This window comes from Amphiprion ocellaris, chromosome 17, assembly GCF_022539595.1.
Source record: "Amphiprion ocellaris isolate individual 3 ecotype Okinawa chromosome 17, ASM2253959v1, whole genome shotgun sequence".
Taxonomy (NCBI): Eukaryota; Metazoa; Chordata; class Actinopteri; family Pomacentridae; genus Amphiprion; species Amphiprion ocellaris.
Genome location: NC_072782.1, coordinates 5,980,493 through 6,002,881, shown reverse-complemented (window position 1 = coordinate 6,002,881; position 22,389 = coordinate 5,980,493).

Genomic DNA, 22,389 nt, shown 5'->3' with positions numbered 1-22,389 from the left:
ACATTCAGATAAAAATCAACCAAAATCCAGTGAAATTCGCTGGATTTTGGTTGATTTTTGTCAACCAGAAACATTTTAAAAAATTTTTTCCACCAAAAAATGTTCAAAAATTTCCCTAAAATGTTGAAAATATGGACATCAGAAGTTTCACTGTGAAAATATTCATTTTTTCCACATTTTCAAACTTTAAAACGGGTCAATTTTGACCCAGAGGATGACACGAGGGTTAATACAAACATATTAATTAGTGCAGGTTTAGATATTAAATCATATAAACCAGTGGCTCTATACCAACATAATCCCCTCCACAGACACTTTGTCGGTGGTTTAAAGATGCTGCCACTGTCCTGTCAGTCTTCAGCTCCCATCTTGCAGCATCACTGACCACAATAACGCACATCTTCTCACGTATCTGTGCTATTAAATATCTCATTATCCTTACTAACAGCATCGAGGCGTGTGGAGCTTCACCTGCAGCTCTCTGATCCGTCCTGTCCTGCAGTCGCTCATCCGGCTGTAACTTGAGCCTCCCTCTGCCTGCCGGAGATAAAATATTCAACAAGTCGAGAAAGAAAACCTGCTTCGTGAAGCGCTTTATAACAAACACGGTTAGAGGCTCAGTTCTAACAGGGAGATGGAAAAATATCAATATCAAATGTATCTGACTCATTAAAGTTAACGTGCAAATGAAAGTTGTGTTGAAATTTAAATTGTTCACAGTGAAATACCTAAAGCATTTCTCTCTGATTAAATATGTGTGTTCTGTAGCTCAGTCTCCTGCTTACACCCTTATATCCCTGAGCATTTAGAGAGATGAGTGACTAATCCTTCTGTATTCCAGCTTTACTTCTCGTGAACTTCGACCATGCAAAGTCCTCCACAAACACAGAGGAGTCTCTGATATTAAAACCATGCAGGTGACTCATGTGATTCCCACTGACGATCACATTCAAATTCAAGTGAGATGAAAGTATTCTCTCTCAGAATTGCAAATGTCTGGATTTGCATTGGATCCGCAGACATTCTGCATTTTATACCAGCAAAGTGCACGTCAGCAAAAAGTGAACAGAACGCTGTTATTTTTCTGGTTTGGTCCAGAATCACTGATGCATGCTGTATGGATCTTATGCTATATGCTATATGTGTCTCGCTCATATTTATTACGCAACTGTTTCATCGAAAAATGATATAATTGAGATGATGTTTGGATTAAGGCATTTTTAGCTGCAATATCAGCCTAAAAAGCACAAAAACAGCAAATTAAAGAGCTATTTTTAAGAAATACTCTGCTTTTGGACTGCTGTTATCCTGTTATCAGGACTTAGACAGTGACTCTCTTGCATCCTTTAATAAATGATAATAATATATTTGTATTGCACATGTCAAAATTGCTTTACACAAAATAAACACTGGCAAAAGCTAATTTTAACAGGTGAGGATTCAAGATGTGATACAAACAAAGGAAACTAATGATTTTCTGTTGCAAGTTCTTATGGTGAGATGACAATATTGTAACCAGAAGTGGTGAAAGACAACAATGCAAAGTCAAATAAAAACAGGCAAAGAGATTTGATTCTTAAACATATATTCCATCTGCACCAAATCTGCAAACTTCCTCTTGCTTTGCTGCATTATTTCTATCAGTGTTGCAGCTGCAATGTATCTCCACTGTGTGGTGAAGGCTGGTAAATACAAGCTCAGCTTCGTCTGAGACCAGCACTGGCACTTTCCAAAAGAGGGCAGCAACAAGCCGTACTGATACAGCGCTCCTACTAATCTTTGCTTATTATTCCAGCTGAATGAATAAACGTACTTTTTTATATGATGAGAGAAAAATGGCATTTAGAAAGGGATTCAAAAACACAAACAAGCGTATTAAACCCCTTAACATGTGCCATTGCCTTTTAATTTCTGTACACTCAAATGGAAATCTTTAAACTGGACGCACCACTAATTCAAATTAAAATATTCTGCATGTGTTGTGCATTAATTTATACACAATCTCTCCAAATCTGCATTCAATTCCTGGTATTTTCTGTATCTTTAGCAACTTTTGGATCTCCACTAACATTTAAAATCAAGATCTGAGTCTGAATATTGTTTTAGATGCACAGCAGGTTTGTAAACCGTAACCTTAATGACAAACAAAGTGTGTTGAACGTACAATCAGATCCCCAACGTCAGATCAATCATGGTCAAGCTGAACCTCAATCAACCCCTTCAACGTACTTTCACTTTCTCACTCTCGTCGTTCGGTGAGTGTCGATCAGAGTTTGGCTGTTAGATAAATAAACAGGTGATTAGACTGGCAGGATGTCAGGATACTACTCATGACCCCACTTGACCCCTCGTGACCTCTGTCACAAGTGATCATGTGACCACAGCAGCAAAAAACCCACAGCACAGACTATAGGGCTACTGATGGCAGACAGGTCAGATCTTCGCTATAATAGTGGAATAATATGTAATAAACCACACAGGCTCAAACTGATGGTTTATGAAAATAAAATTCACACTGAAATCAATATGATAGTTCAGCTCATAAACAAATCCATTTGACCAAAGTTAGATCAGGTAAAGTCCAGATTAAGAACATAATGGTCTCGATAGTCATTCTGCTGGAAGCGGTTTCTTCCTGCTGCAGTTGTTCTGCTGGTTCACCATCATTCATGTTGGAAACAGACAAACAACCACAGCCAGATTCAGCCAAAGCAGACTGATCCGATTCCACAAGTTCTCATTGTGTGTTTAGTCTTCACCATTCTGTCAGAGTTTAGACACCAGCAGATACTGAAAACTGTTGAAAACTGTATCTGTGAGCTGAAGTTGTGAAGGTGGTATAAAAAAATTAAAAAAAAAAAACGTAAAAAGACTGACAAGTAATTCAAGTTCAAGTACAAAGTTTAGTCAATGATTCACACAGCAGAAACGCAGCATCAACATTTCAGCTTTAATTCAAATGAGGAAAACAAACCTGTTTTCAGCTCGGTTTTAGATTTTTTCTTAGATTTGGAGTATTTTCTCCAGTCAAAGGAACCCCCTAGATCATAGTTTTTCTCAGACATTCAAAAACCTGCTATATAACTTGCCTTTAAGGAGCCTTTAAAACTAGGAAGCTGCAGTAATAATGCTGCATCTCCATCAGTTGATATTGGTAACATTTTCCAAACAGATTCATCACACATCCACTAGTTCGCAGATATGGAGGGAGTTCTCCTGGAAAAATTTGGCATGCTTCTTTATTACACCAAAAGATAAAAAGTAAACAGTTAAACCAACATCAGAGATGTTGCTGAGAGTGTGGAGTGTTTGATGTAGATCACTCACGTTTTCTGGAAATGTCAGAAAATAACTGTGTTTTGGGAAACTGTATGTGAAGAACTACAACAAATAATGGGTTATAAGGTCCCTTTGAGTTGCATTGTGCTTTATCTTTGTAATTTCTCTGAAGAGAGTATGATGGGAAATGACAGCTATGCAATCAAAATGCTGCTAGTGGCACGTAAAAAAAAGCCGTAACGAGAAACTGGGGCAAAACAGGACCACCGACAATGGACCAATGGTTGAAAATTACTGAGGAAACCTATATAATGGAAAAACTAACTCACAAACTGAGACCACAGGAAGCACATGGACAAAAAATGAACTAAGTGGACAGAATACAGGACTCAAAATGGCAACGTTGGAGGGGAATGAAAGGGGAAAATGATGATTAACAGGACTGAAGGATGATGTAGATGCTCTGTTACTACCCAGGCATTGTTCAGTTGTTGTTTGTTTTTCTTGGTTTGTGTAATTGGATAAAAATAAATAAAAACTTGAGTGAAAAAAATTATAAAATTTTCCAAACAATTTTCAATTTAATCAGTTCAATAAAACCAGTCGGCACACAATTAAACAGACACTTTGGGGCATCCAAGGGTCTAAGGGTCTCGGGTCGGTTGCCTGTTGCTTTAGTAGGTCAGCTCAAAATGGGATTCTCAGCAGTGTTAACCCTCATATGAGAATCTCGTGGGAAAACTTTCACCACAACTGCTGCCAAGGTGCCACCAAACCAAGAGCTAAACTCACAGAACTTGTCCAGTCCAGTGGTTCAGCTGTCAACAGGATCATGGTCGCACCACTAAGCAGCTCCTGTTGCTACTTCCCCAGGTCATGTACAGGATAAGACTGCATTCTTAGCCAAGTTTCCCTCTTAAATAAGGGCTGACGCACACACAAACGGACACACACAGACCTCTTTCCCTTTCAACTTTTTATACAGTCACCAGCTATGCACATAGATCCATATCTTAAATATTACCAACCCTCCTGATAACAATCTACACACACATACTGAGTGGTCTGACGTGTTTCCGTCACACAAAAGCAACCTGCACTTATGCAGCGGAGGAGGTGGGGGGGGGGAACCCAAATGGAGGAAAAAAGAAAAAAACAGACAGTTAAAGCAAAAGAAAAGAAAGAGCGTAGGAGTGCAGGTGCTGACCTCCAGAGTTGCTCACATATGTTGTTATCTGTGTGTAATTTCTCCTCTGCAGATTCCTATCTTCTTATCAGAGACTGGCTGGTGGACTGAAGTCCGCCCATCAAACACTGACTTGGGGCCCAAATTACATCAATCAGCGTCTGGAGTGGAGCAGTGCTTTGAGTTGCTTAAATTGGTGGAATAACGAATCCACTTCCACTGGTTACCTTAGATCTAAACTTTAGATAGGGGAACTGTGAGAAACATGGCAGAGGGAAAGAATAAGTTGTGGAAATAGTGAGCTGGAAATAAGCGCTTGAGGGTTGTTTGCATTACAGTGAGATTTTCTCAATAGTTTAGGTTATTGTAGAGGAATTTTAATAGCAGCGCATTACTTATTAGAAGAAAGCCAGTGATGGAAAAGTTACAGCATTGTATGATCAAAGTCTGGTGAATCTTGACATGTTGTTGACTCTGTTTCCCATCATGCCTCATTTTTAGGATGATATGACAGTGAATGCGGAACATGGGAAATAATTGCTTTTCTCACTTTGATAAACTGGAGGACAGGACATGGAAAGAGGAAATGTCATATATTTCTTTGCATCACTCATAATTTGATAAAACTGGTAACAAAATTCAAGCATTCTATCCATTTTTAAATATATATTTAATGTATTGCGCTTACATCTTATTGATTTTCATCGCATTTTCTCATGTTATCTTTGTTTTCAGAGCAAAATCTAGCAAAAGAATTCTCTTTGGGACTGATAAAGTTGAGCTTAGCTTATCTTAAATGCTTTTATCATTGATATATACTACCAGAGTTAGCAAAAAAGCTCATTGTCATACTGAGTGGGCCTCTATTTACATGCTAAAGCTGCCATGTGCAGTCTGATGCATGCACTATAACTGGGATTTCAGTACAGAAAAAGTCCTCATAGGCAAGTCTCATAGGCAAGTCTCACCCCTTGGCAGCCATCTCAGGAAAACATGACCAGGACGATGCGTAAATAAATGCAGAAACAGTGGCAACAGCAATTTCAATGGTCACTGTGACTTAAAAGTTGCAGGAATTGTCTCTAAACTGCTTAAAAATGTCTGTAACTGCTCAAAAATAAGGTTTAAACATGTTTTTTCTACTTAGAGTACACATGCGTACAGTTTCACAACACCACACCTGCATCATCATGATTGGCCTGATGTTTTCCAGTTTGGCTCTTTCAAAGCGTATAACTGACTTTTTGCAAGGAGAAAGAATACTGTGATCTATAGTGTAACAAAATTCCATCCAGGATTCTTTAAGTGGCGAGTCCCTTCCTTCTAATGTCTGATTTTTACCACCATGGTCATGTCATGAGCAGCAAAAATTATACCGGCACCAAAAAACAACAAAAAACGGGTTTTGAAATATCTCTCCTCAAAAATAAAGTTTTAACCATTTCAAATCTTCATTCAAAAGCGAAAACGACTGAGGCGAAAGCTTCAAACCAGACAAGACAATAATGATATATCTCTGTGATCCATCGCTAATGTGATCATTGGATGTTTGTTTTCAGGCAGAGAGCTCAAAATCCGATGTTGCTCAGCTTTCCTTCATTTGGTCCCATTAACTGCTGGCAGCACTCTTGTTTTTCCGTTGTTGTTGAAAGAAGCCCTTTCATATTCATATGCCATGTTCTGAAGTCTGCACTCCGTGTGTGTGTGTGTGTGTGTGTGTGTGTGTGTGTGTGTGTGTGTGTGTGTGTGTGTGTGTGTGTGTGTTTCCTCAGGAATTATTCTGAAAAAAAAAAGTATGTTCCAGTCCAAAGCTGGTGGCTAAACTGAAACGAAACCGGAAAAATTCTTGTTTTAACACAGTTTCAAATGAACAACCTTCGCTCTGATCATTTTATTCTAACAAAGATTTAATATGCCTTTAAAATCAAAATGAAATTAATCTTTAATCAGTATCTGTAGTGTAAACTTGACTAGAAAAAATCATTGGATTTAACATGCTTCCTGATTTAATTTATTATAAATCTAATATGAAAACCTCAATTGAAAAAGTTTGAAAACTGAAATATTGGTTAGAATAAAGACTAAAATAACCTTCCAGACATCGCTGGTGACAATGAAGTTAACGCAGGGAACTGTGAAGATCATTACAAACATTATTCATATGTTTCTAATATAAATAGGGGGAAAAAATCTGGATTACAGAAACTTGTGATGCAGTTTTTTCACTGGACAGTGTTGATGGATACATTGCATTTAATACTTTTGGTGATTAATTTATTGTAAATCGACTGAAGAAAACTTGATTAACACAGTTCACCTTTAAAAAATGAAATATTTGTCAGTTTTTGGGGCTAAAACTAAACCAGGGGCAATGAACTTAAAATGAAGTTAATTGTGCATATCATCACATACACTATACATACTGTGTGCTGCATACATATACATACATAATATTCTGAAAATGTTGTCTTCTTCTTTTGTATTTGTTTGTGTCTCATCTAGTTTGTTAATGAGAAAAAAAATCTGGATTACAAGGATTTAGTGATGCATGTTTCCCAATGGACTGTTGATGGATACGTTGCCTTTTATTGTAAATCAAATGAGAAAACCTTAATTAAGACAATTAATGTTTAAAAAATGAAACATTTGCCAGTTTTTGAGGCTAAAACTAAACCTGTTAGGCGGTGCAGTGAACTTTAAGTGCAGTTAATTAGGTAAAGTACAGGCCGAAATTAATATTTGAATTAAGACTATTTTGTGATGAATGGCATGTTTTGTCACTTTTTCGTGTACGAGACATATTAGCAATTAGCCTATACCTGGGCCTGATTAGAATAAATACTCCTTCCATAGTTAAAGGGCCCGTCCTACCAGATATTACTGTGTCAGATTTGACAACAGGAACAGGGAAAAGAGTGTTTCTTTAGCTCAGAGTGACATGATATATTTCAGAAGTAAGTTGTTGATCAATATGCCCGGCGGGTGCGATGAATATGCACGAGGCGTCCGCCGCGGCGGCCCGGTAATTGCCGGTCGTCAGGGGTGGCAGGCATGGTAATTTGCATCTTGGGGATCCTGCAATCAGCGTTCTATTCATTACCGCGCCAGCCGCTTCATCTGCTGGCCACTCAGAGCTGCCAATCTCCCCTCGGCAGCCAAAGCATTTGAAAAAGAAAAAAAAAACAGAATGGAAAAGTTTCAATTATAAGCCAAGGCTGCGGGTAGTGGTGTAACAAGTCCTAAACCCTATATTTAGGCTGTTTTATGCAGGTGATTGACTGTTACTGTATTGTGAAAGGAGAACTAGAGGGAAAAGAAAAAAAGCTCAATGAAACAACCATAATCTCTTGTATTTTATATCACCTTTATCTGTCTGTATTCACGGTGGGGTGGGGGGGGGACAGTGGCTGCGACATCTTTGCCCGTCTGAAGTGGGCCTTCAGTGGCTCCATCGAAACACAGGGAGGAGGGGGTTACATGAAAGAAAGCTTATTATACGTCCATAAGTGAACACTGGCACTCAAGGCCATTGTCTCATGGCGATTACACACTGTGGACAAGGCGAAGGGCTAACACGCTGAAAATCTATCATTTTCTCCAACGTGGCTGCACATTCAGAAAGGGGAGTTTTAGCTGATATATGACACCTGACACTTTGTCTTTCTCTTCTTGCAGCCATAACCTCATAAATAAACCTGACACAAGTATGTGGCTTTGTATCCTGTCTCAGCTGTCTCCCGTGTGCTTTCATTCTTATGCTTTTTGCCCCTCACGTTAACCCTCCTGTTGTCTTCAGTTATGGGTAGCCAAAAAAATATTGTTTCTTTGTCTGAAAAAAATCCCAAAATTCTGCAAAAAAATCCCCCAAATTTCTGAAAATTTGCAAAACTTTGAGGAAGAAAATTCCAATAATTCCTTAAAAGTTTCCCTTAAAAATTTTTATTTAAAAAAAATCCCCCCAATTTGGCAAGAAAATTCTTATAAATATTTTCAAAAAATGAGTAAAAATCTTCCAAAAAAATCCTAAAAATATATAAAGTGATTACATATATATCAGTAAAACTTCTATTATTTTCTTTAAGAACATTTCTAACATTTCTTTTTTCCACCAAAAAATGTTCAAAGATTTCCCAAAAATGTTAAAAATGTGGACATCAGAAGTCTCACTGTGAAAATATTTTTTTTCCCACATTTTCAAACTTTAAAACGGGTCAATTTGACCCGCAGGACGACACGAGGGTTAAAAAAGAAAAAAGAAAAGAAAGAGGATGCACGACTGTTGACGCTTCATCCTGATGACTTGTGAGCCCAGGGGGATGTGTCACTCGGTGTGGGCTTCTTCCAGCGTTGCAGCAGGAAGGGAGTTCCTTGTGGTTGAGACTTCTCAGGACAAGCCAAAAGAGCGCGCACGTGTTCACAGTTGCACCGTGAATCTTTTCTATTGTTTTACAGTGGCACAGTTGCTGTTTCCTGCATCATAAATCTGCACGCTCACACACACGCAAACCATAATTTATAGGCAAAAACACACCTCGGAGTTACTTCAAAACTCCACAGACATGCACAGATGTGAAAATGCTTTAAAAAGAGTCATACATGTCCTGCTAATAACTAAGAATGCACATGCATTTGATAACAAACGAGGACACACACCTCACAGCTCTCCTGCCCTGCCATTGTCTTGCAGAGGAAGCCTGCGAGTAAAGGAGGAGGTGTGATCGAGAACGTTGAGGGGGGACAGAGGGGAGGTCGATGGGGAGAAAACACCAGGATGGAAAAGACGAGGCCAAGAGGCGGCACAGAGGGAAGAGGAAGGAGGGAAAGAAGATGAGGAGGAGGCAAAACGTTATCGCTGTAAATGCAGATCCTCACTGACAGTGTGGTCGGGATAGATACAGGCATTTAATATAACCCTCATGTCGTCCTGCAGGTCAAACTGACCCGTTTTAAAGTTTGACAATGTGAGAAAAAAATATTTTCACAGTGAAAATTTCCACATTTTCAACATTTTTGAACATTTTTGATGGAAAAAAAGAAATGTTAAAAAAATGTTTCTTGAAGAACATTCACAAAAAAATCAACCAAAATTCAGCGCATTTCGCTGGATTTTTATGTGAATGTTCTTAAAGAAAATATCAGACATTTTACTGATATATATGTAATCACTTCAGATATTTTTAGGATTTTTTTGGAAGATTTTTACTTATTTTTTAAAAATATTTACAAGAATTTTCCTGCCAAATTTGGGGAATTTTTTTTTTAAAATAAAACTTTTAAGGGAAACTTTTAAGGAATTGTTGAAATTTTCTTCCTGAAGGTTTTGCAAATTATACATTTGGGGATTTTGGAAATCTTTGGACATTTTTTGGTGGGAAAAAAAGAAATGTTAAAAATGTTTCTTGAGAACATTCATAAAAAAAATCAACCAAAATCCAGCGAATTTCGCTGGATTTTGGTTGATTTTTATGTGAATGTTCTTAAAGAAAATATTTGAAGATTTACTGATGTATATGGAATCACTGTAGATATTTTTAGGATTTTTTTGGAAGATTTTTACTATTTTTAAAAAAAAAATATTGACAAGAATTTTCTTGCCAAATTTGGGGGATTTTATTTTTTTTTTACAAAACTTTTTAGGCAAACTTTTAAGGAATTACTGTAATTTTCTTCCTGAAACTTTTGCAAATTTTCAGAAGTTTGTGGAATTTTTTTTGCTGAATTTTTAAATTTTTATCAGACAAGGAAACAATATTTTTTGGTGCCCATAAATGAAGACAACAGGAGGGTTAAAGTGAATCGAGGAGGTTGCACATGTAGATAAACTTAAATCTGGGACCAGTAAAGCTCCCGACCGAGGTCTGAGGAGGTTAAATAAGAAATCTGTCAATATTTCACTGGTAATTTTGAAATCTCGTATCAAGCGAGTTTAACTTTTGTGGGACAAAAACCTGAACAAATGGGTTTTGTACGTTTATTTGAAAACCTCGAATGTCAGCCTATACACTCAGTAATGTCTCTCACACATACATCCAGTGTGAGAGCCTCTGATGGCGTTATAATAGTGTCTGCTAACTGGATTGAAACACTTTGACTGGCATAGAGCCATTTAGCTGATTAAAGCCACCACATCAATCTGTGTGTGGAAGCCAGTGTGTGATTGATACGTTATTTATACAGTCATAAAGAGCTAACAGCTACCATGCTTGATATGTGCAACCTGAAACAAAGGAAACAGCAGCCTATTTGAAAGAACATTCAGAAGGTTTAAGTGCATTTTCAGGGAAAATCAAAGACTGTTTTCATCCTCCAAAGTGTAATTTATCTTGTAACCACCACATCTGCATACAGAGTCTGAAGTATGTAGAAGCACAGTTTTGTGATTTTAGAGCATTAAAATGTAAATACGTTGTAATGTAGCTGTAAATACAAGCGAGAAAAATGGGTTTTAACACCTAAAGAGGTCAACGTAAAGAAGGAAGAAGTGAAACGGCAATACACAGACATATTTAGCATCTATATTCTCTGTAATCTGCCTTAACTTCATCACGAATTCAGACTCATACTAAAGACAGATACATTTCTTAAGTAAAACTGTCAACACAGGAATGTAAAATACTCTGTTACAAGTTAAAGTTCTGTATGAAAAATCCCACTTGTGTTAAAATACATACATAAGTTTTAGCTGCAAAAGTGCAAATTTGATCCTTCTGACTAATATATTGCTGTATATGACGTAAGTACATAATTAATAATAAAGCATCAGTTACAACTCCAGCTAATTTGTACTATTTTATATTCAGTTTTATAAACAAACAGCTGATAAATTTGTGCTTTCATCAGATGATTTGCCAGAAACTAAAGAAGTAAAAACAATAAGTTGTGATAAACACTGTTTTTAGTTCTAGGACTTCGTCTTCATCTCATGGGTTTTGGTGAGATACTTGATCATTTGATTATTTCTTCAAGTTTATAGGGAAAAAAACATAGTTTGGGGAAGCAGCTAACAACTGAAATGTGGCCTTAAATGAGAGGTCAGATGTCATAAACCGTGGAAACCACTGGTTTAATCTTTAACAATGTGTTGTATTTTAACAGTTCATTATCAACTGGAAATTTGTCAGCTCCAAAGTAACTAAAGCTGTTAACTGAATATAGTGGAGCAACAAGTACAATATTTCCTCTGAAATGTAGTGGAGTGGAAGTATTGAGTAACATAAAATAGCAATACTCAGGTATGATACCTCAAAACTAAACAAAAGTACATTACTTGAGTAACTGACCTGTGTTACTTTGCACCGCAGACCAGGATAATGATAAAATAAGTACCGACCCATCAATCGGTCCACTCCTTTTACTGAACTAGCCTGAGTCTCCTAAATTTTCCAGACATTTTCCAGACCGTTACATTTTGTGTTTAGTAGTAATTAACTAATTCTAACATGCTAAATGAATATGGTAAACAGTGTAAATTCAGAATGTTGTTCTCAGTTGGAAGACACTTTGGGTTAACTTGAGTTATTCTAAATGAGCTAAATAAACATAACGCTGGTATAAATATCAGCATGTTAGCATTTTCATTTTGACTATCTAACTCAGGGGTCACCAACCTTTTTGAACCTGAGAGCAACTTCAAGGGTACTGAGTAGTACGAAGGGCACCTTGTTTGATACAAACTTCCTCAATAGCAAACTTGTGCCATCATCTTTAAACAAGAATAATAATAATGAAAATAATATGTAAAAAGACTGTCTGATCACATCTATGTTAATTATTCCCTACAATAATTATTAACAATGATTTCCACAACAATGATGATAGGAGACACACACACACACATAGGGTTAGGGTATATATATGAAATTTTTTGTAAATATCTTTCTTGGCAGTTTTGTATGAATCAGCGTATTTGCAGCTTTTTGTTCAAAATCACACCAGTTACATTTCTGTGCAAATTATCACTTCTAACATTTTTAGGAAATCATTAACTGTCATCAAATCATGCTTCATTTGTGCAAACCCCTACCTTTGTAACATTTTTTAACAATTCATGAACTCTGTCCCATGTTTGTACAATTTATCAGTTATGCAAGAAAAAAAATCAACTCTTTCCCATTTTGAAATGAATTCTATCACATTAGTACTAATCACCAGCATTTTTCACCAGCATTGCAACATTTTTAACAGATCATAACAACAAATCATTACATGTTTTCAACAAATCATTTTTCACATTTTTGTGTAATGGCACAGTGTTTTGAATGACAACATATGTTACCTCTTTCTTTGTCTGTAAATGTGTGTTAGTGGGAAGCCTGGCATTTCAGAGTTTATCATGTCTTACCTTTACCTTGCAGCTCACAGTTCAGATGGTTCAGTTTCCCAGTGATGTCCGTTAAAAATGCAAGGTCAAGAATCCACTCAGTGTCCTCCAGCAGCAAGGTGTCTTCCCCTTTGGATTGCATCAACTCTTTGATTTCAGCCAACAGTGACAAAAAACGCTGCAAAACTGGTCTCCTGCTGATCCATGGGGTTTCTGTGTGTAGTAACAGGTCATCATGTTCAGCTGACAGCTCCTCCAGCAGCACCTTCAATGTCCTGGTTGTTTGGCTTTGGAGCCATTTATGATCTTCACGACACGAGTCATCACATGATCAAATCCGGCCACTTTTGTACATACATATGTCCTGCTGGTGAATGCTGCAGTGGTAATGTAGGAATGTTGGGAATTCTGGATCACCTCTGCATCGTACAATGAAGCCTGCATGGCGACCCGTCATGGATGTCAAAGCAGCCTTTAAGTCCCGGCTTTTCCTGTCCGTAGTGAGCATACAGTCTATGTGCGCTACCAGGTGGCTAGTTAGCATGGAAGCTTTGTAGCGGCTAAAGTAGCATCTCTCCACATTGTGCCGCTTTGCCGACGCAATAGTCGCCCCGCGAATACGACACATACATTTATCTTTCACTGTCGTGAAAAAGAACTCTTCCTCCCAGTCATCATGAAAACAGTGTTTTCTCTTTCGCTTTTCTGTCATGTTTTGCGGGTAAAAACCACATCTAACTTCCCAAAGTGTCTGCGCCCGGAAGCTTCAGCAGAATCACGTGGTGGTTTGACATGCGCAGTGAACTCTGACTCGGACAAGGTCAAAGTTCATTTACACCGAAGACAATTTTTGTTTTTAAAAAAATTATATTAAATGTTGTAATTTGAAATCTGGCTTAATGTAAGTATTTTTGATTTAAAAAGAACAGCAACTATAATTTTTTATAAGGAATTTCATGGTGACTAGTTATTTTTAGAACAGGGTCTGGGGTAACTCTCATGGTCTCTGTGGCAACCAGGTGCCCACGGGCACCGTGTTGGTTACCCCTGTGCTAACTCGATATGTTCCAGGCCTCTGCTGATTGGTTAAATGTCACGATGTAGTGTGAGAGTGAGCTTCGCTGATTGGCTGGGTGGAAACCACATGCTTCTCCACCTCACTGAGAGGCAGGAGGCAACGCCATACTTAATGTGTGTATAAGTTACCAAATATGATCACTTGTCCAATAAAGGGGCACCATAGCTGACCAGGTTGTTCACAAAATCCAACCCCCTAAGAGGACCTCGTCATCACATTATGTCATTTCTGCACAGGGAATAAATGTATCTTAACCTATGTACTTATAAACAACTTACAGTTTGTGTTTCGGAATATCACAAGTTTTTTTTTTTTAGAGAAAATCTAAATCTTTGTCTCATTTAAGGACTGTATATGTTGATTGTTATCTCACACCTGGGACCATATCTGGGAACCTCTTATTCATAAATTTGTCAACTGATGTCAAACCAACAACAACGACATACAATATTTATGTTTTATTGTCATAAGTTTATAAGTTTCAGTGACAACTAGTCATTTGTTAACTTTGCACCCCACCCCTATACTGTATCACTGAAATTCAAACCTAAAGGAGCCTATTTCTGTATCCACTGAAACAACATAATTGATTTGACATGTCTCTGTCAAATTATTGTGTAGCACCTCTCCTATTTCTGCTCCGATGCATATCTTTGCCACGCTTTGCCTGCAACTGGACCCAGCACACACAGTAACTCCCTTTTTCTCCAAATGACTGAAATAACACTATTACTCTTGCCATCATCATGTCAAAACCCTTTTCAGTGTCAGTCTGTCTCACCCAGCGTGGATGACCAGACCTCCAGCTGTCAAAATTCCCCCCCAAAAAAGATGAGGAAAAATAATAGAGTGGCTCGTGAAAAGACTCCTCCAGACACATGAAGAGGAAAAGAGGAGCACTTGAAAAGTAAGGTGGATTCCAGGGAAGTAAAACGCTGGGAATTTACGCTGGGAAAACTCCTTGTCCGGTTTAGAACAACAAACCCTTTTTTTTTTTGAGTTGTTTTTTCGAGAGGTGTGAGCGGTATGCCAGCACCGTCGCGCCTCTCTGGACCTGAAAGGAAAGAAAACCTGCACAGGCCTCTGAAACCACGGCAACCTCGCGGCCCTGCCCACGAAAAACACCTTGACACGCACCTGTCAGAGACGTCAATATGGTCTGCGAGCACGTGCACGAGATAGAAAGAGAGCAAAGGGAGAGACAGAAAAGTGCAGCGCAGCTCTGTGGGTGGCAGAGGAGAGGGATCACTGGATCTGACAGGAGCTATTTGACTAATCCAAAACAACAGCTGTAAGGTAGGGATGAGGGGACGGAGGGGGAGGAGGGGGAGGGCTGTCAAATGGAGGAGGATTTTGGGTAGAAGGGTAGAAGGGAAGTGGAATATGAAAATTAATTCCGTGTGTGAACCCCGAGGGGTGAAGAGAACCTAAAACGCTGCAAACTGAAAAAGAAAATTCTGGACATGACAAAAAGAAAAAAGGCGGCAGTGGGTGAGGTGATGTAACTAGAAAAAGGGGGGAGACAGAACGAGGGGAGACAGGCAGAAACGGCGAACACGGCTTCCCTGGGTTGCATCCATTAGCCTCCACACAGGGGGTTGTATCAGCACACACACACACACACACACACACACACACACGGCGTCCTCATGCATACGCTGGCCTTCATTACACATCTGGTTGGGTTTTGCGGAGGGAAGCTGCAGTTGGGTGGTCCTCGCTCCTCTAACACGTCGGTCCTGTTAACACGGCAGGCCACGGCGAGTCCATCAGCCTGCAGGCCAGCACCTTCACATCTTAACATCTCAGCTCCATGCAGAGCGGCAGCAGCTACAGCTCGGTGTGGCAGAGCAGAAGCTGATGAAAAGGTTGGATTTTAGCTTGAGGGCTGGTGGGGACAGGCAGTGTTTCTTTAATAAGGAAGGCAAAGGTCACAGATATATGAGTTATACTTTTGAATTGCAATTTTATTGACTTTCTTGCTTATAATAACATGAATAAAATCAACAAAACTCACAGATCTGTCAGGAAAATGGACCATTTTCCAGCGACTTCCTTGCTCACAACTAGAAATGTCTGATATTGGCTTTTTTGCCAATAACCAATATGCCGATATTGTTCAACTCTCAATTTCTGATATATATCAACCAATACCGATATATGTGGGCTATTTAACTAATTTTAGGTAACATCACATATCTCCTGTTGTGAAATTAACACATCATGCCTAATTTTATTATGGTGCCTCATTGGATGCATTCTCAAATGCAACAAGGCTTTCAAATATAAACATCACTGCTACAGTGCTGTTTAAGATATATGAATAGATATAGACATATAGATATAAAGGATACTTTGTTTTGCTAATGTGAAATGTATCAAATAATATTTTTTTCTTGATTTATTGTGTGCTGTTATGACCTGACCCACAAAGATGATCACATCAGCCACCTTGCACTCAATGTTGGTCTCCCACATAATTAACAAGTTCTGAGACTCTACCTATAAAAAGCAAAAACTGTATGTGATTTAAATTTGACTGCTGCTAATTCCATTGAAGTAGCCCTCTTGTCCAGTGATACATGAATCCCAGTTCTCCTGCCACATTAGAAACACTAAAAGTCCAATTCTGACCACTAACAGGAGGGTCAGTATATATATTTGAGGGACTTTTGAAGTCCATTACACCCATTACAAAAACACCTCTGAAGGAAGCGTGCTAATTCCAGATCACATGACCTGCTCCACATGATGTCATTTCCTCCTGAAGAAAAGACTGGCCAGACTCCAAGGCTTTCTGAGTTATTTAATATAAAGTAGTGTGTGAGTCAAGTGTGGATTTATCGCATCTCAACAGGTTTACTACAATATCTTTAGAAATAACTTTCAATTTCAATTCTACTCAATTATATATATAATATTTAGAAGAATCTTTCTGTAAAAATGCCATGTGGTGTTTGGTTATAGGCGGCCATGTTGATTTTAGGCCTGAAAACAGTAAAAATGCCAACTATGTTTCAAAAAGTCCCGCAATTATATATAGACCCAGGAGACCCAGATTTGGCTCCTTGTGACTTCTTCCTCTTTCCCAAAATGACATTCAAGGTTGAAGGTCACTATTTTGCATGCTGATGCTACAAAAAAGGACTTCCAGGAAGTTTTCCAAATGCTGCAGGAGCACTGGGAGCAGTGTATTGCTGCACAAGGTGAGTGCTTTGAATGGGATGGTGACCAAATTTAAATCACTAACAGCTGCTCTTCCTACCTTTTTTTTCCAAACTTCTTCATCATACCTTCCCAGCAGGAAATATAAAGAGTGTCACAAAGAAAGGCAAACAACATGTCAAAGTAAATGTTAAAGTCCTCAGCTAGAAGCAAACTAGGGATACTGCATTCACTTGCTGTGCATCTCAGACCACTGGGCCTGTTAGTTTCAACCACTGCTGATTTGTCAGAATACAACATCAACCAGCACAATGTGAAAAAGTTAGAAACTCTCAAACTGTGCAGACATAATGACACACTGGTTGAAATGGCCTCTGATATTGTTTCTTTATGCAGAGGTGAAAAATTATGCATTTCATTTTGTAATGTGATTCAATTATCAAGTGAAATCAATCAATTTAACAATGAACATTTTAATCCTTACCTCTCTTCATAGCACAACAAACATGAGGTTTAACTGGAATCCAAACCTCTCTCCATACAGACACAGAGGGGATCTGCAGCTCTGGGTTCTATTTAAACTCGCTGAGGTTATGTCGGTTCTGCTCAGAGACTTGGCTGTGAAGCCTTGGTTCTGTGGCTTCAGACCAAACCAAGATCAGAGACCCTTTTCCTCACAGAGCTTGTCTAGATGTCTGGTTTCTCTCATCTCGCTACTCAATGTCTTGTCGATGTCATTTCAGAAACCATGAGAACAGATCGGGCTTCTTCTCCTCCGCTTCCATCGATGTGGGATATCTGAGAGCTTTCAGTGAGGTATGCTGGAGCATCATTCTGATGGGATCAGGCCTTGTTTGGTCAGGAACGTGGTTTTGGGCGAAGAGACGTGAATGAAAGGGAATGAAAACTGACAGAGTTAAACACTTGAAGGTGAAGAGCTGACGTAACGGACAGCCAAAGTAACCGTCTGGATGGGCTGATTCGGTGAACTCTGAGAAATGTACCACCGTCTGCATGCCGATACTCTGATTTACAAAGAAGAAACACGAACATGATGTCCATGCACTCAAGGTAGGAAGAAGATAAGACAGCATTAGGTCATACCGAGGATTTGTTTATGTATAAAAACAAAAAAGAAACAGGAAAACATCCAAAAATCTTTTTTTTATTGCATCATTTAAAATATTTTCTGCATTTAGCAGTAAAACTCATCAATCATTTAAAAGGCTATAACTCTAAAATTGTTTTAAAACTTTTAAATGTGGAAGTCTAGACATGGAGCTGCATTTAAAGTCACTCTGAGAACTTTAAACACGCCTTCATGTCTGATTGGGTCTCAGTTTCAGGGTAACTTATACAGAGCAGCTTATGCACCATGCGTGTGTGTGTGTGTGTGTGTGTGTGTGTGTGTGTGTGTGTGTGTGTGTGTGTGTGTGTGTGTGTGTGTGTGTGTGTGTGTATGTGCGATCATGACTGTATCATGGACCTAAGTAGCAACAGATGCTGCGCTGACCTCAGAGGCTTCCTGGAAACACAAATTTGTCAAAATGAAGCAGGAAAAAGAGAGAGCAGCAGTTTAGGTAAATGTAACATATAGGGGACACACACATGGACACACACACACTCCCATGCAGACACACACTCATATATATATATATATATATATATATATATATATATATATATATATATATATATATATATATATATATATATATATGTCCCTTCAACCCACTGGACACACACACACCAAGCTGCGGGTCGGGTTACACGGGGATGCACATGGTGAATAATTGCAAATACAAAGACTGAAATAAATACAAACATCTACTCAGTATCTGAAGGTTTACTACAAACACACACATGCACGCACAGCCTTAGGATTCCATTCATATAGTGGTGTGTTTTCATGCAAAATGTGTCTAATGTGCAAATGAGTTTTGCTCTTTTAATACATCCCTGCTGTCGCCATGGATTTTAGAAGTTAAAAAACTTCCATCCATTGTTGAGAGGAGCCAAATATCCAAATACAAGCACTAAGATCCCTGAAGAAACATCGTCTCAGTGGTCACAGGGAGACAAATTTGCAAAATTAGAAAGGAAAACTTGAAAAAAAGGTGGGAAAATACATCTAGAATACCTCAAATAAAAGCTTCTCATATAACTCTTCACCTAATGTTACATTTCAGCAAAAAAAACAAACAAGAAAAAAAAGCAATAAACCCTGCAGCTGAAATTTTATCTCCAGATAATAGAGACTATAAACTAAGCTGCTGAGTTTAGTTTCTGATGAAGGATCATTTCCGGCCGATGTAATGACAGAGCATTTGAAATGCAGCTTGTAAAACAAACGGACTCTGGCTTCGTTCCAGGGGGCAGTTCTTGGCCTTCGAACGATAACACCCAACGATTTGATGTGTGATTTACTGCCACGGCTTCTCACTGAGAACACGCTGCCCCTCTCATCCATCTCAGCCCTTTTTCTTTCTTCAGCACCGGAAGCAATCACGCTATCTCGGTGACGAACAAGCGGCCTGACCGCATGATACCACCTCTTTAGGAAAAACAAGAGGGAACGCGTGCCAGTCGCTCTCACATGCGATCAATTATTTTACGTTGAAGTCGGTCTGGGGGGAAATTTTCAGCCATTAGCCCTTTAGTGCAGGGATCATACTGAGGGTAATAGTGACTAAACACTGAATAAACACATTTGGCTAATAGGTCATTCAAACCTGAAGCGGAGAAGGTTGGCCTGTTGATTGGCCAGGAGGTTGTTCTGAGTGCTCACATTAGCAACATGTGCTCAGATTTATTCACAGAAACACACAAAAACTTTGCAACACAAACGCTTCTCGTGTTGGGTTTTTGTTAAGACTGTCGCGTGGAATTATAAGAACTACTGTAAATCACAATTTCAGGGGAAACAAGCTACACAAATGAGTCGCACAGATGACTTACAATTAGCAGCGAGGGTGTGTCAGCTTTAATAGCGTTCTCGGCAACACAAGGCACTTTGAGACAGCAGCTTTCTGGATGAATTTCTGGGTTGTTAGTCAAATTCTGAGAAATTATGCAGCTTTGTAAGAGGAGAACGTCTCACAAACTAGGACAGGAAAGTACAACTGCAACAGAACAAGAGCATTAATTTGTCTGTCGGTTTGATTTATTCCACACAGTGAATCCATATTGTCAAAAAGAGGATCGAATTTCAAAGATATAAAGATTACATACATTTACTGGTGGTCAATGAGAGATTCAGCTTCTACGTTTAAGTAAAAGTTGTTAGAGTACTTGAAAAAAATACTGTATGCATGCAACAGTACTAACAATATTACAAGTATTATATGAGTGTGTTATGTTATGACATGCCATATTTCCAGTATCACACTATAAACGTGTATAGGATTTAAAAGTTCATGTAAAAGAAGGACAGTTTTTGGCAAAATGCATGAAGCACTATTAGTTTGAATTTCCCTCAGGATTAATAAAGTATCTATCTATCTATCTGTCTATCTGTCTGTCTGTCTGTCTGTCTGTCTGTCTGTCTGTCTGTCTGTCTGTCTGTCTGTCTGTCTGTCTGTCTGTCTGTCTGTCTGTCTGTCTGTCTGTCTATCTATCTATCTATCTATCTATCTATCTATCTATCTATCTATCTATCTATCTATCTATCTATCTATCTATCTAGTCAGAATAGTCAGAATAGGACACATAAGGTTAAGATCTTATTGTTGGATCCTTTTATTTACTGTCAAAAACTTCACTTCCTTAATGTAGGAGTTAAGTCAAGCTATAAGGCTTGTTTTTGGTTTATTCTCTATCAAAATCTCTCCTTTAATAATCTGATCATAAGATTTGTACATGAAACTTAATCTAAAATGTACAAGAAGCTCAGAATAGCCTAATTTTTCCACTGATTGCTAGATCTGCTGCATTAATCTGATATATAAGCAGTATTTTAATGGATATCTGGTCACTACGAAGCTACTTTTGACTTTTTTTACTATCATTCTTTTTTTTATACTTTTCATTTATTCCACACAAGTAAAACAGATGAAGATGTACAAAAACACCACAGTTTACAACACATTCAGTCCATGTCATTCTTCCCTCAGTCATAAATACATACAATACCTCCTTTCTGTTCAAGTCAAACATAAGTCAAGATCACATGTTTTACACAGATACCAACAATTCTGACTTCTCTCTAATATTCACTAATATGGGTAAGTAGGCAACCAAAAAGCAACATATGTAAATAACATAAATACATTTTAAAAAATAAAAAAGAGGTATTTAGAGCTCTGGTATCGCTTGTGTTCTCGGTTTCCATCTTCTCTCAAATTTTTCTAGTTTCAGTTGTGGTCTTGCTGTATTTTTTTTCATAATAAAAAGGTTTCTTACTCTGTCCATTGCATTATGTTGTGTTGAGGGATGTGGCTTGAACCAGCTGATTGTGATCGTTTTATTTGCTATCAAAAGCAGGACTCTTAATAGGTAGCTACTATCTCTGTCTGTCAGATCTCCAGGGTTGGGTCAAGATGTAGATCAATACCCAGAATTCTTTTTATTTCTATTTTATTTCTTTTGAATCATTGGGAGCATAACTGATGACAATAATTAGAATAAAATAAAATAATAGATACAATAGATACAATCCAGCACCAGAGTCACGGCTTCACTGAAGAATATAAAGCATCACATCTCTTAGTCGCAGTTTTTGTTTGATAAAATGAATCAAACACTATCTGAACCAGTGTTCCTGCAGCGTTGTGTTGTTGTGTCGTGGGTTTTTCCTGTCTGTGTACACACATCACACACACACACAGCTCCAGGCAAAGCATTGGAAGGGTGAAACGCAACTACTCACCTAATTAACCTCAACATAAGAGGCAGCTACTCACCAGGAAAAAACCTCAACCTCACTCTAACTGTGGCGCTGCTCCACTGTGATCTCTGTGCTTTTCTATTTATAGCAGCTCTGTGTTTTTCCATCGAGTAACCAAGTGGGTATCGCAGTTTCTCATCTCCAGCCCTGATTGTGTCCGCTTGGTCTATTTACTCTCGATTCAGCCTCGCAGTTGTGAGATTTTTTTGAAGTGCACGCAGCAATATGATTATACTTTTTGGTTTTTTTTACATATTTGTTTTTTTTTTCTGCATCTAGTACCACTCTGGTCGGCCCTGTCTTCCCCTCTCTTCCCATCACCCTCTCTGTTTTTCCCCACCCTCCCTCTGTTTATTCTTCTGGTGGTGTACAGCAGGCCCCAGAGCCCAGAGGCGAGCCATGTTCTCAGGGAAACAGCAACTCTCCACAGAGCTGATATCAAAATAGTTTAAAATGTGAATTGTCTGATAGTTCCC